This window comes from Pinus tabuliformis, chromosome 3_2, assembly GCF_031772625.1.
Source record: "Pinus tabuliformis cultivar Carrire ecotype Pingquan chromosome 3_2, CPIR1, whole genome shotgun sequence".
In the NCBI taxonomy this organism is placed as follows: domain Eukaryota; kingdom Viridiplantae; phylum Streptophyta; class Pinopsida; order Pinales; family Pinaceae; genus Pinus; species Pinus tabuliformis.
In genome coordinates, this window is record NC_142302.1 from 306,807,843 (window position 1) to 306,824,072 (window position 16,230).

The window sequence follows — 16,230 nt, forward strand, 5'->3', positions numbered from 1 at the left end:
ATTCAGGTTTAATTTTTCTATCTCTGCCCATAGATGATTATTTTCCAAACATACCAGCAACCATATTTCACCAACGATACATGTGAGGGGTCTACTTTTCACCTGAACTCAATGCAGTGCATTCAAACACTGATGATCCACACATAGGCACACACCATCGGAGATCTGATGCGGAGAACTACAGAAAACTCCAGATTTGGAGTCGGAGATCGCCGATCTACACCAATTTCGCCTTTGTTCTTCGCTCAGCTGTGCAAGTGAAGGCTTCACTTGTCCAAGGGACTTACTAATCCACAAACTTTTGGCAGATCATTCGCACAACAACACAAATCGAATCTCACAACACAGGCACAACACTGTCGGGTTGTGAGGCCAATCAAAGCCTCATTGTCAATCTGTCGTGATATGCGTTCTCAAAACGATCACAATCGGTGTTGTCAGCATCGAAGGCCTTCGAACCAGGCAAATCACTGTCATGATCATCGGCCTCTTCTTTGACACAACACTACCACGCTTCTCATACTCTCGCCATGATCGATCCTGAAACAATTTCAGGATTTCCCCGAGATTCAAGAAACGCGCAGCCAACCATCCCGAGTCCAACATTGTAGCTCCATGCCAAACTTCTTACAATTCTCACAACAACAGAACCATAAGTAACTGAGTGAATATAACCACACAACAAAGCACAACAAACATCTTGGGGATATGATCTACAATTTCTTCTACGCTTGGAATGCGAGGAGAGTGAATGGCATAGACACCAGGGCCGATTCCGGCACCATATTTCACACCCTCTTGGAAAACTGAGAAAAGTTTCTCTTTGGAATGAGAATTCTCAATGGTGATGAGATCAACATCCATATCAATGATGGAATGAATAATGTCATTGAAGTTTGAGTATCACTTGTGAGTATGGCTCTAAGTGGTATCTTGCACACCATAGTTAGTGACGTGGAATCCGTGTACAACCCAATCCAGGTAATAAGCATGTTCAACCTTGTGTAGAGGCAAACCTTCTCTAAGAGATGCCTCGTCAATTTGAATCACCTGAATTCCACCCGCTTCCAAATCTTCCACCTCATCCTTGATGGGCAAGGCAATTTGCATGCAAGTTTCAGATCTTGGTTGATCATTTCTAACAAAGGACCAGTTCAAAATTGTCACTAGGCCAGTGAGCATCCCCTTCATGGGTCGAGCAGTCATACAGATCCACCATGCAGATCCACTGATCCACGACACCACCGTCCAAAATCCACTGATCCGCCGCACCACCAATTCGAATCCACCGATGCTCTCGTTGCTTCACCACAGGCAAACTTGAATCGCTCCTCCTGCGGGCCTAAATAAATGGCCAAACTAAAAAATTATAAAAATTAAAATATATTCTTTTATTTCCTTCGCCCAGGACGGCCAAGCTTTCTCACCCGCACACAATCAACAGCAGGAGGTGCATAACAAGATGCCACTCTAGTCCAAATCCTCAATCTGTCGCAACATCTCCATTCTTGATCTTGATCACGGATTTCAGTGTGAGCAGGATTCTATCGAGGACATTGGATCCTTGCAATTCCTGCGTCGGAACCTACACGTACATGAGCCCTGAAAGAATTGACCCCGGTAAGAACGACGGGCGCTACAACGGGTACGCTGGGGATATGTGGAGCCTCGGGCTCACCCTCCTGGAATGCTACGTCGGGCGGTTGCCTTTCCTGGAGACCGGGATCCAGCTCGACTGGCCGACGCTCATGTACCTGATATGCAATGGGGAACCACCCGCTCCCCCGCCCTCGGCTTCTCCAGAGTTCCAGAGCTTCATCCGCTGCTGCTTGCAGAAGGACGGGTCCTTGGTAGATCGATGCAAATCCTTAGCACCATGGCTGTTTGCAATCTTCACCTTCACGCTGACAACAATATCTAACACAACAATCGCTCACACCTTGTCTAGCGGATCTCATGTCCCCGGGAACAAAGAAAACTTCACTGACCCCAACCTCAACGAGCCTCCGCGCCAGGTGACGCCCCAGTGTCTAGGAGGGAGCCATTGGCTAGCTACTCCCCCATGTTCGCTCGGCAATGGGCAAGCCACTAATTCGCTGCAAGATCCATCGATATGCAGGATCCATGCACCAGCAAATCCATCATCATGCAAACCCTCCTCAACACTTACAAACGCCGCCAGCTCGAGTATGCCGCACCGCTAGAATTTAAAAAAATGGACAAACAAATCAAACATAAATTGAGATCAAATTCGTTATTTCCCTCAGCCCAGGAGGGGCCAAGCCCTCAAGGGGTGAGGCCCTCATACCAAGATAAAATTGCAGACACTCAAAAATATATTCTATTCTCATGAATGAGGAAATTACACACATATTTATACAATCAATAGTCTCAAGATATGAATTCTATCTTAGACGTACAGTAGTGTGATTGAGAGATTCTCTCAACCACACATTAAACTAGGAGAAACTAAATTCCTATTATGTAGGAACAAACTCCTCAAATGGAGAATTACAACCATAGACAAGTAGGAATTAATTATTTCTAACTAAAAATGTTAGCAGCTGACAATTCAAAATGAATCTTCTTTGCCCTTTAACTGTTGCGTTCATGGTTCTTGGATATACAGTGAATATGTTGCAAAAGTTAGAAGTGTGGACATAAGGAAATGTTGGCCATTGTCTGAAAGCCTACTCGAGCACAGTGTAAGAGAAGGGCAAAAGCCTCCGCTTCCACCTTTAGTTAGGCCTAATTACAGATGGTGGTCATGTCATCTGTGCCTGGAAATGTTTGGGGGACATAAGCACTTTGGGGCCTCCTTTGACAGGTTCAATTCTCTCAGCATTAAGGAGCCAGAAAATAATTCCAAAAATTTCGACCACAACAAAGAACAACAGCTAAAAGTTTCTTTTGATACAGAAACTGGTCCGGGGTTTCCTCAAGACTTGGATGAGCAAATTAGGAAGCTAAGAACAGTTAAACTTTCAGGACAGGACTTTAATATTTCCAGAAGCGAAGACGGTATTAAAAATATCGAATCAGAGAACCAAACCCAGGCAAAGAAGTCCACCTTTGATTTAATTGAAAAGGAAGGTAATTTTCTGAGTGGTGTAGAAAACGGCAAGGAAAAGGCTGAGGCAATGAGAGGCCCAGGTGAGGCAGTAGATCAGGCGGGAACACAGTCAGCCTCATTGGAGTGTAAGGCGCGCAAAATTAGTAACGTGGAATCAGAAATAGCCAAAATTGATTCGCGTAGACATACTAATTTCGATATAGGCAATTCTGAAGGTTCTGGCAACAAAATATGCCCAGTTTGCACAACATTCACTTCAGCAACCATCACCGCTGTGAATGGTCACATAGACAATTGCCTTGCCCAAGTTTCCATGAGAGAGAAAAGGCAAGTAATTAGAATGCAAAAACATAAATCAAGGACACAAAAGAAGCGGTCAATAGTTGATATTTGTGCAGCCTCTCCCTCAATTGAAATGAATGTGGAACATTTACATGGTATGAATGCGAATTCCAAGCTAGCAATAAAGGTAACTGCAAATGGCTCTCTTAAACTCAATTGAATCTGCAAAATCTACGAATAGAGATCGACAACCGGAGTCCCTGGGAACGAAAAGGAGAAGGCAACCGCTCGGTACAATAACCTGCGTTTTAGGTTCCAAAGATTTGAAGGGATGCCTCGTTTCATACATTATCATCTCTATTTTATGCTATTTCTACTTAGTTAAAACTTCCTCATTTGTTAGTAGATCTTGCTATTTGCTTATAACAATAGAATTCATTGCTTTTCCTAAACATCAAACAGTTTCCCGAAAAAGTTGTCTTGTAATAACTAAATGAGCATCTATCCTAGTGGCAGGGTCCCTTAATTGGCACTTAACATCTTAGGCTTTACTTTCAAACTCCGTAACTTGTTAGATCAGTGCACAATTTAAGTATTGGTATCATATTCAAACGGTTACCTTCACTTTGTCGACACGCCCACTGGTTACAGCGCCCATTAAAAAATATTAACGATATACTTCAAGGATATATTTGTACGTAAAATGTTAATATTAGCAATTGTTCCAAAAGGTACAAAGAGAGGCCGATATGATTATTAAATTGGAATTGTTGAATTTTTCTAGAAGAATTAATTGATTTGTGGAAAACGTTGTTTTCTCGGACTAGATCATTGTGCAATTACTTTTCTTTAGATGTTTTGTTTATATCTATATTATAAGGAACACATTGAATGTCTTATTTCATTTTTGCTATCCTTACTAATATCTTTTCTGTGCTTTTTCTTGATCAATTTGATGAAATATTCCATTATCCTTTGGTCAAAGTCCTCACCTGCATATTAGTGTACATCACGGTAAGTTCAAAGCTCGAAAGTCAACCAAAAAAGTCAATGGCAAGAAAATACTCATTTGAAAGATAGATAGCTAAAGGGAATTGATAGTTTTCCAGGTGGTCCAAACTATATATATTTTTAATTTTATTTTATATTGAATAATTATCTTATGGTTTTATGTTGTTATTTTTTGAGTTCACTCATTAAATTTAATTTGTGATTTCAATGCATTCTCGTTAAATTTTAGATAAATTAGATTGGAAAATAAATCAGAATTTTTTTTTTTAAATCAACCTTAAAAACAAATATATATATATATATATATAGATAATTTTAAAATACATAATAAATTAATTTAATTTCTTTATTTATAAATTTTAAAATATTTAATTATTTAAGTTAATTTAATATATTATTATGTATGTATTATAATAATAATTAATATTAATATAATTAATTTTTGTTGTGATGATAAATCATATTAGTTTGGACAACAGATTCTGGGCGGATGGGCGATAGAGGAATTCTTACAGGGGCACCAAACTTTTTCACAGCAGCCACCTTTCGCTCCTCCTACATGATTGGGGTTACGGCTCCTCTTTTTATATCATACAGTTTTGTTATATCTACAGGTTTCTAAGACTCTGTTTTTATATTTCTTTTTTGTAAATACCTATCACAGGTCGTATTAGAAAGTTTACAAAACTCAAACATATATCACAGCTTTATGTTCATATGCTCAGCATATGTTTTGCGGGGTTGTTTTCCTTCCTAGAAGGAGACCCTTTTTGGTTTTCTTAAAATCGTTATGGTATTACTGAACAGCTGGAAAAAGGAAAATGTTTTTTGACAGAGATGCTAGTTAGAGCAGCTGTTGTGAAGTTTTTCACAAGCACTAATCATGTTTTCGCCAGGTATTTGGGCACAGCTCCAGGGGGACAAACTTCTTCGGAAGTGAACAAATCAGAATGTAAAACTTTTTATTTTTGCTAATGAAAAGTTTTGATTTTTTCTTCGGGAAAAAAATCATATTAGTTTGGAAGAAATTAATAACTTGAAATGTGATTTATCAAAAATACATTATAAAAATTAATATAATTATCATTATTATTATTAAATATTTTACTAAATAACCTAATTATTTAATAAATATTATTATTAATATTAACATTAATATACTTATCATTATTATTATTAAATATTTAACTACCTAACTTAATTATTTAAGGCCAGGTTTAATGAGTAATTGTGTGAATGGTCAAAAGTGATTGGCCAAAAGAAAATTCAAAAAGGTGTAGACCTTATTCATATATATATGTTTGAAGTCTCAAATAATAAAAGAAATAGCAAAACCAATCCTTGGTATGACAAAGATTGTAAAAATGCGAGGAGAGCAATTAAGGAAGGTGTTGATGATTCTCTTAAAATGGACAAGATAAGAATATACAAAGCCCTAATTAAAAGGAAAAAGAGGCAGTACATTCGTCAAAGACAGGAGAATCTCTTACACCTCTCTAAGGTAGCTCCTAAGAAATTTTGGAGGCAGATTCTGACTAGGAAGACTAAGGATAATAATAAAATTGCTCTTCACGATTGGAATTCTTATCTTAAAAAGCTTTATGAATCTCCTAATGTCACGGATAATTTGGAAACCCTGCTCACAACGAAAGAAGTCATCTCTTTAGAAGACATTAAGTTTGGGGTTAATCGCCTCGCGAATGGGAAAGCTAAGGACATTGAAGGTTACCAGGCAGAAATCTTAAAAGTTGGAGGCCCTGTCCTCATCCCCCACATCCACAAGCTTTTCAATCAAGCTGTTAAGCAAGGGTTCCCTAAACCTTGGACTGAGAGCCTCATTATCCCTATTTTTAAAAGTGGAGATACAAATAACCCCTCTAATTATCGAACAATTATGATCAGCCCTCTCTTAGCCAAATTATATGGTAGTATTCTGGAAAAAAAGTTAAGCATATGGCTTGAAAGTGAAGGTAAGCGGGCTAAAGGCCAAGCAGGTTTCAGAAGGCATCACTCAACAACAGACCACCTTGTTACGCTAAGGATCATTGCGGAGGAATGTCGTAATGATAAATCCAATTTATTTTGCTGCTTTGTAGACTTTAGAAAGGCTTTCGATACGGTTCCTAGATATAACCTTTGGAAGAGGTTAGAAGAGCTAAAGGTTCCTCTTGAGTTAAGAGCTGCTGCTATAAGGCTATACGAGAATGTAATTGCCAAGCTAAAGAACAATGAGGGGTGGTCAAAAGATATTAAGTGTAACATCGGAGTTAAACAAGGTTGCCCCCTCTCCCCTACTCTATTTGGCATTTACATCGATAAGCTCGAAGGTTATTTAGAAGAAGCAGGATGTGGTGGCACAATTTTAGCTGGGATAGTCATTATCCTTCTTCTCTATGCTGACGATATTGTTCTTTTGGCAAGGTGCCCTTCTGATCTTGATAAGCAACTCAAGCTTCTTAAGGATTTCTGCTCTACCATGGGTATGACTGTTAACACAGACAAAACAAAAGTTATGATTATCAAATCTAAGAAGGACACTTGCGCTAATTTTACGTATGACAATAATAACTTGGAGGAAGTGTATTCTTACAAGTACCTAGGAATTGATATTCATCACAAGTTCAACTGGAACCATAGCATTGAGAAAAGGATCAATGGGGGATGGAAAGCTTATTTTGGTCTTGAAAATAATTGTAAAACAACAAACCTCATAATGTGGGATAAAAAGAAGTTCCTCTTTGAAACTTTAGTCACTCCTGTTATCTTATATGGCTGTGAAGTTTGGGGCTGCAGCATCTCCAGAGAATCATGGAGGAAGATTGAGCAAATCCAGAAGTGTTTTATAACTTATAACCTGAAAATTAAAAGTAATACACCCTATCCTATTCTCCTTATAGAAGCAGGTCTTTCTTCTATTGAGAGCCTAGCTATGCTCAGGTTTCTGATGTACAAGCACAAGCTCAATAACATAGACAATCATAGACTTCCTAAGCTAGCTTTAAATTCCAGCCAAAATCACCTAAGGCTTAACCGAGGATGGCATAAGGACACAAGGGCCTGGTTAAACTATTGGGAGATCAATGAGAATGATGCTTTGCAAAACATAAATAACATTAAAGATATTGTTACTTCTAAGTTCAAAGAAAAATTGTGGTGTGAGAAAGATTTAGCGTCTAAAAGAAAATTAAGTTATTATAAGAAGGTCATCAACCCCACCCTTGAAGATCAAAAGTATCTCTCTATTCTAACTAGCTCAAAAAAGAAAATTAATATAGCAAAGATTAGAACGAATTCTCATGAGCTCCATAGTGAAACTGGCCGCTGGGCAGTTCCTAAAACGCCATGGATAGAAAGGATCTGCCATATTTGTGAGAATAGGAGCATCGAGGATGAAAACCACTTCCTCTTAGAGTGCCCTGCATACAACCACATTAGATCTCAATTTCACAACCTTTGTTACAATACTGACCTTCCTAGCCTTTTACAATGCCAAAATTATAGTGAACTCGGGAGGCTTCTCTCCAAGCTTTTTGAGCATAGGAATAAAATCTTAAATCAAAATAAATAATTTGTCTTTTTAGGTCCGATAGATCATTATTTGGTCTCAGCGGACGTTAACCATCATCATCATAAAATAAATTGAAATGTTTTATTTAGTTTGATATCTAGTGATTTCTATCAAAAGACTGTTTAATTCATTATGGATTACAGAAACTTGAATAGAGAAAAGCCAAGCTGGCTTTTGGCAAAAGCCAGCGAAGATAGAAAAAGCAGTGAAAATATCTTGCCATGTCAAGAAGGCAACTCAACTGATATTTGGAAAAACAGTCACACTTAAAATCAACGGTTGAAAGTGTCTCACTTGATCCAAGGGAGGAGGATGAAAGTGTTGACAATTGTTGATGCATAAGAAAGGCCTATCGGCCTAAATATATATCAAACGGATATATGGAGATACAAAATATTATAGATCTTAAGGATAATTTATTTATTTTTATATCTATTTTATTTATTAAAGTTACAAAAAGGGAGACATCAACATCGAAAAACATTGTGCAAGTTGATTAGTTATTTGCAGTGGTTCGACATTGTAGACAGTAACGTAACAAAAACAAGAATGAAAATGCTGTGACCAGATGACTGAGAACTGTTTTTAACAGAATGATATAAACAATCAATTGGGTTGGGTTTGCTAAGTGTAACAAGGACAAGAATGAAATTGTGATTAGATAGTTGGGAAGTTGAAACATTCCTGAATAGAATGGCGTGAGCTAAAAATAGACAGGTAGAATATATTAACATAATCATATAGAAGGTGGTTGAATATTGGATAGCTTATTCAAAATATAGCAAGCATGTTCGATGATTTTATTTATTTATTTATTTTAAATAGAGAAATAACAATTTGATAATAGAAATAATGTGCAATGCATCATTTAAAAAGATAATAATATAGTAATGCCATAATTAAAAATAAATCTACGTAATAGGGTAATAAAAAAGTCAAAGGAAAAGGTTCAAGAGTAATAAAAAATAAAAAATATGTTTAATAGATACTTAAATTAAATATATGGAAATAATAAACTCGTATTTAAAAAATAAACTCATATAAATATTAATAAAAATGTCCAATTCATAAATAAAAAATATAAATATAGATAATAATTTTTAAATTTGAGAATTAAACACTAAAATATAAAAAGATACCATCATACTTATTTATGTTTTCTCATAATTATTTTCTCATTATTATATTATTTTTATTTATTTAATGGCTTTATTTATTAGCCTTATTTTATAATTATGGTCACATTATATTCATATTATTCTCTATAAATACATTATAATGTCATTCATTTACCTAAAAATAATTTAAATGACAGATTTTAGAAACCTTAACACAACCAGATAAAAATAGGTGACATAAGTCTATTTCAACAGACACATTTCTAATGCAATGAAGAAGAAGGAGGTGCCCTATATCATAGGAGAACTCCTCCAAAGCATCCTCTAGGTTTCAAATCCTAAACAAATGAGTTTTGTAATCCTCTCTTGTCTAGGTTACATATAGTAAGTAAACCTCGGTTGTATATAGTAAGTAAACCATGATTAATGATTGAGTGTTGTAGTTAAAGTCTCTTGGAACTTCCTTGATTTGTAAGAGAAGGTCGAAAAATAACCCTAGCACTGAATTTGTTCATGGATGTTGATTTCTAATTTCGACAATTGCCTTCAAATTTGTAAAGCTTGGCCAAATTGTAAGCATGAACTAACATTGAATATAAAAAGTATTTTGAATTACAAAGAATGTTGTTTTAAGCAACAACATTAATCAAATTCTCTTATATCGATCCATCTAAAATTTATGTTACTCTATTGGGCACCTTAGAGATTACCAAAGTGAGTGAGAAAGTAGAATTATGTTGATCATCCATGGATAAGCCTACACTACTAGTTTCCTATAAATAAATATTTTCTTGGAAGGATTTATATTCATGCCAATCATGAATGAATAGATAATTGGTTATTGAACCCGACATGGATATCTATCCATATCGTAGATGCCCAATTCCGTATGAATTGATACATTTCAAAAATGAAAGAGAAGGATAAGATATTTCATCGACCTAGCACTCAAATAATCTGTACGACCTATCTAGCACCTATCATAGAATAAATATAAGCTAATAGTAGGTAAATTGTATTGTATTGGAATTGTAGTTCAATTGGTTAGAGTGGTCTTTTTGAGGCGACATATACAACATTAAGTATAAATGTTCTATAAATCTCATAGTAGATTGATTATAAAAGGATTAATTAAACATAAACTCAAAACTGAAAAAGTTATATATAAAATATTTCCAAAAACTCTAATCATGCTCTCAATTATATATTATCCTATAAAAATTCATGATATAGTTTTCCAATAGAAATCACAATGGATACAACCAAAGCAATTTGATATACTTCTAAATACTATGGATTATATAGAAAGGTTTAGAACTATAAAAGTCAAGTAATTTGAATCTATTTGATCTTGATAATTTTATTATTATTTTTTCAATAAATATTTATCCTTTTTGTTACCATAGATACAAATATCTTATAAAAGAAAATCAATATATGATTCTATAAAGCAATTATCATATAAAAAATCACACTATATAAACATGGTTATGAAAATAATTAAATAATCCCTCTTTTATATATGTATATATATATATATATAGATAAATCACATTATATAAACATGGTTATGAAAATAATTAAATAATCTAAATATATTTGTTATAAAAAATTTAAAATAATATAAAAAGATAATAAAATGATCTAAAATATATTTTAGTAATATATATATATATATATATATATATATATAATTAATATATACTCATTGCCATGTCGTAACACACCTAAACAATAAAAATGTTAGAGAATACGGGAAAATACAAATATACATACTCATACTCATTGCCTTAAGACACTTAAAAATGACAATAGGGATATGAAAATATATAAATACACATTCATTGCCATGCCTCACTACACTCAAAAATATCAATGGGGGAAAGGCAGATATGGGGAGACATGTATTAAGACACCTTTGTGGGAGGAAAGTTGCAATAAAGCGCATTCAAGTCCCAATTTAAGCTTCCTTGAGCGGCGGGAATAGCAGGAACAATAATAAGGTGCCCTGTGCTCTATATATGGAAATATGCACTCATTGTCATTGTAGTGGAATAATGGTTTTTAAAAAATTTAGTTTATTAAATTTTATTAAAAAATTGTGAGTATGGTTTATTTCGTATTTATGTTGGTTGTAATTTTAGTTATGGCATATATTAGCTTTTATATATATATAATTTAATATTTTAATAATTTGTATTTTTAAATATGTTTAAATTTATATTAAAAGAGTGTTTTTCAAATGTATGGGTCAATAATTGTTTTTCTACTTGTTAGGTTCATGTTTCTATAGATATATTGTAACTGGACTATTATAAAGTAAAAAATTAGTATTATTGAATTTTGGAGATCATTATTGGTCTATTATAAAGTAAGAAACTAGCATTATTGAATTTGGAGATCATTATTTTTATAATTTACTATGGATTATTTCCACATGTAATATTGGCTTATGTAATTGAGTTTTTATTTTTATTTTTTTAACATATTAATGATTTAGAATTGCAAAAAATCACAATTCTAATAACAAAATAATTAAGCATCATTTAAAAATCACTATTTTTAACAAGAAATTGTTAAAAATAATTAAAGTTAACAAAAAATTGTCAAAAATAACTAAAGTTAACAAAAAAATTGTCAAAAATAACTAAAGTTGTGAAAAAAAAACATTATAAAGCAAAAAAAAAAAATTGGAATTAATTTGTTGACTTTTTATTAGAAGTCATAACTAATAATATTAAACTCTAAGAAAAAAATGGCAGTAGCATCTTTCCTTCTCCATCCTTTTACTTCAATTCTTACCATTATCATTAATAATGTTTATGTTTTTTAGAATAGTTCAAATTTTATTCCAGTCCAAAGATATGAGGTGTATTCTCAAGATAAAAGAATATTTCTAGGGTTTTGTCAAATGATTGTGAGACTAAATTGAGATTGTAGTAGTGTCTAAGAGATTTATACACCCGTTATAAGTTAAACTATTCCATGTCCACATATTTAATATGATATTGTTAATGTTGATCTAGTAGTGATTTGAAATATTACTATGTTTTAATGTTCCATATCTATAAAAAGGGTGATTATAAATGATACATAATAAGGTAGGGAAAATAGTTAAGTTCCACTAGCACAATTGGTTGAGGATGACCCTCGTTAGCAAGGCGACCCAGGATCAAACCTCAGGGAGGTTGTTGCGCTTGTGCTAGGGGGAGGAGACATGCTAAAATCCAGTCAGCTTAGGGCTAGTGTGGCCCAGGCCAGGTGCTCTCCCTGGGTGACTTTGAACCTATACTATTCATATTAAATACTCTTGTTATGCATTATTAATATGCTTAAACACTTAGTGTCTTGGTTCTGCTAGTAATTTCTCCCTATTTGAAGTTCCAAGTGTCCCTACCTACAAAACTAGGTGAGGAAGGTGAGTATCAAATATGTTCACCAAAACCATTGAGCTTGGATAAGTAGTGTACCCATGTCGCCCATGAGATAAGGAGGGATGATGTCTGAGACAAAAATATAAATAAATGGTGTGTTATTGATTGTAGTGGGGTGTTGGATGGGAGAGTAAATTGGATTTTTTGCTTCCACGCCAGAAAAGAAGGGACATCAACCTCAAAAGGCTACAATATCATACTATATGAGCATCTACAGAGAGCAACCACCATCATAACACCCACATGACATTGCAACATATAGGTTTTCTTGGAACTAGGGTTGAAATTAGATGAATAATAAAGGTTGGTAGTGAAGCCATGGGTGACTAATTCCCTTATTATCTCAATGGAATAAGTACATTCCTAAATTTAATTGATGTTGAACTTAAATTTTAGACCATAGCATCAATCACAATAGTTAGAAATTAAACAATCAAAGCATAAAAATTAATTTCACATGCATACATAACTACTCAAAATCAACTTTTCATTCCTTTGAAAAAACCTACAAGGAAACCTCAAGATGCTACCTAAAAAAATAACATTGATGAATAGCAAAAAGGTCTTGAACTAATTGAAGCAATTGTTGTACAAGATGTATATTATGTCCATTCAAATTGTATAGACACTTGAAAAAATTGTTTATATGAGCACACTTTCATATGGTACTATCCATATAATTGCACTGATCTGTATGGACATATCTGTATGACTCTATGTACTTTCTTACAATTATAAAAAATTGTTTTGTATACTATATGGGGACCATGAATTTTCCCAATAAAACCTATTTCGTGGCTTCCTGCACTCTCTCCTTCTCTTTGTTGCTCAATTGCTCATGTGTGATGAAAGTCTCTTCATTGCCTTGACCTTATATTTTTAGTAGAGAACTTATTTTTAAGATTACTCTTGATCTATGCAATTTATGAGATATAGTTTTATATTCAATTTTGTAATATAAGACTCTCAATTTTTTTTTTACTAAAATAAATTACAAAATACAATTATCTTTCCAAAAATAAAAGTATTTTTTTGAAAATATCTCGAACTACTTCTTCATGTTCATATTGAATATGTGTAAAAGGTCATGATCGAGCTATAATTCTCAATAATGCTTCTTAGTGAGGAAGGGAATGTGCACTAATCCAAGTTTGTAATTGAATGCCTCAAACATCGCTTTTGCCAAGTGATTGGTTAGGATATCAACTACCTCTTGATTCATGGGATTATGCTGGAGCATCATTGATGCCTTTCAAAATTTGCCTCATATGAAGTGATATTTAATCTATATATGCTTGGAATTATCATGAAACACTAGCTTCTTTGAGATTGAAACAATTCTAACTATCATATTAATGATTATAGCCTCGAACCCCTAATTAAACTATCCTACAGGTAACTTGTGAAACTAGATGACCTCGCAACTAGGAGTACTAGCTACCATGTGTTTTGCCTCTATTGAGCTAACTACCACATAAGTCTATTTCTTGTTGAACTAGGATACTAGTTGATCCTAGGCTAAAGCAACACTCTAAGGTGCTCTTCCTATCTTTTGCATTTCCTATCCATTCTAAGTTTGAAGAACCCTACAACTTCACTTCACCTTCTCCAAGATCTCTCATATTATACTCCATCATCTGTTTCAAATACCTAAGCACATGTTTTCCTACTTCCCAATGCTTTTTCCTTAGCTCCACCGTGAATTAAATCAAGGTGTTCACTGCAAAACATATATTTGGCTCGGTGTTGACCAAATATATTAATAAATTGATTAGCTTCTTGTACATTATGTGATCCACCAACTCTAAATTTGAAGATATCATCTTCTTTATATTAGTGGACATGGGTGTGGCCATAGGTTTGCAATCCTATATCCAAAACCTCTTTAGGATATGAACTACATACATACATTTCCCAAGGAGAATGTCCCCTAGTCTTTGCTAAACCTCCAATGCTGAGAAGTAATGCATCATGCCAATGTCCTCCATATAAAACTTAGCTTGTGTGTTTGCTTTACATCATGTAATAAGCTTATGTGCACTTTTTAGAAATAAGTTATCTACGTATAACACCAAAACAAGCATATCAATTTGAACAAATATATAATCTAAGTTAAAATCTGCTTCGCTATTGGTGAAGCCCTTACTTTGCAGGTGTCCATCAATTTTGGAGTACCACGTTCTTGGTGCTTTCTTGAGTCCATAAAAATATTTCTTAATCCTGCACACATGGGACTCCTTCCCATTTATTTGGAAGCCTTGAGGTTGCTCTATGTATACTTCCTTTTCAATAATCCCATTAATGGAAATTGTATTCACATTTGTTTGATGTATCCTTCAACCCACAAATGAAACCAATGACATTACAACTTCAATAATAGTGTACATGGCAACTAGAGAAAATTTATTATCATATTCCACTCCCTATTTTTGGGAGAACCTCCTCACCACAAACCTAGCTTTGAACTTTTCAATGTTTACATCTATCACATGCTTTATCTTGTAAAGCCACCTGGAACTCCCAATTAACTTCCTCTCTCATCTTGGCGCTATTACCCAAAAATCATTCTCTGTGATGGAGCCATAATTTCTCATTATGGAATCCTACGATATCTATTGGTCTATTTCCTCTTGAAAATTATAAGGCTTGGAATCTAGAATGTTTCTAATTAATGCCATATGGTTTAGAAAATTATTTGGAGGTATGCTCTCTATGAAAGTTATCCTAAGAGTCTCAAAATGCTGCTAAGCATCCCTTAATGTTTAATTGAACTGTTGAGGTCCTTTGACATAAGTAGAAGGGGATCCTATCTCCTCCTCTTCACATGAAGGCTGTAATATTTCCCTGGAAATCATTGGTGATATTGGGTCAACCTTTGAAGCTTGTTACTCTTCATCCTTTGTCATTAGGATAATCGCATGTGACATCTTGGTTACAAATTCTTCATCAAACTTTACATCCCAATTCATTGTTGTCTTCCTCTACTTTAGAGACCTTGTAAGCCTTTGAAGCCTCATTGTAACACACGAATAAACCCTTCATGGTGGAAAGCTTCAATTTGGTCCTCTTGATTACTAGTACATGGATATAAACTAGACAACCAAAGATGTGGAAATGACTCACCTCTGGCTTCACACTAGTGAATGCCTCCTCTATTTTCTTATCCTTCAAGGTCTTGTGAGGACATCATTTTTGGATGTAGACTATTGTATTTCATGCTTCTACCCAAAGAAATACTGGCAAGTCTTGGTCATGTATTATGGTTTTAGTAGGCCCTATTATAAATCATTCTTCCACTTTACAATCCCAATTTGTTGTGGGTTGTTTGGAATTGTAAACTCATTGATTCTTGCCTCCTTGCAAAATCCCTTAAACACCTTGGAGATATACTCTCCTCCATTGTTTAATCACAAGGCTTCGATATTTTTCTCTATTTTGGATTCCAACTAGAGCTTTGACTTCTTGAAACCCATTAAATACCTCATCCTTTGTCTTTAAGACTTAGATTCAAGGCTTGCAAAAAAAATCATCAATAAATAAAACATATTACATGCTTCTTGTTATTAATGATACCGACATTGGGCTACAAAAATTTAATAGTGCTAGGACTAGAATTCCTATATATATATATATATATATATATATATATATATATATATATATATATATATATATATTCTCACTACTTGGAAAACTGATCTTGGAATGCTTGCCAAGTATGCACCCTTTGCATACTCTATGTTG

General features: G+C 34.1%; 1 pseudogene; it reads right to left on the bottom strand.

The window, feature by feature from the left end:
• Positions 1-636: 636 nt before the first annotated feature.
• LOC149180777 (5-methyltetrahydropteroyltriglutamate--homocysteine methyltransferase 2 pseudogene) lies at positions 637-1,206 on the bottom strand (annotated as a pseudogene).
• Between the last annotated feature and the right edge of the window lie 15,024 nt (positions 1,207-16,230).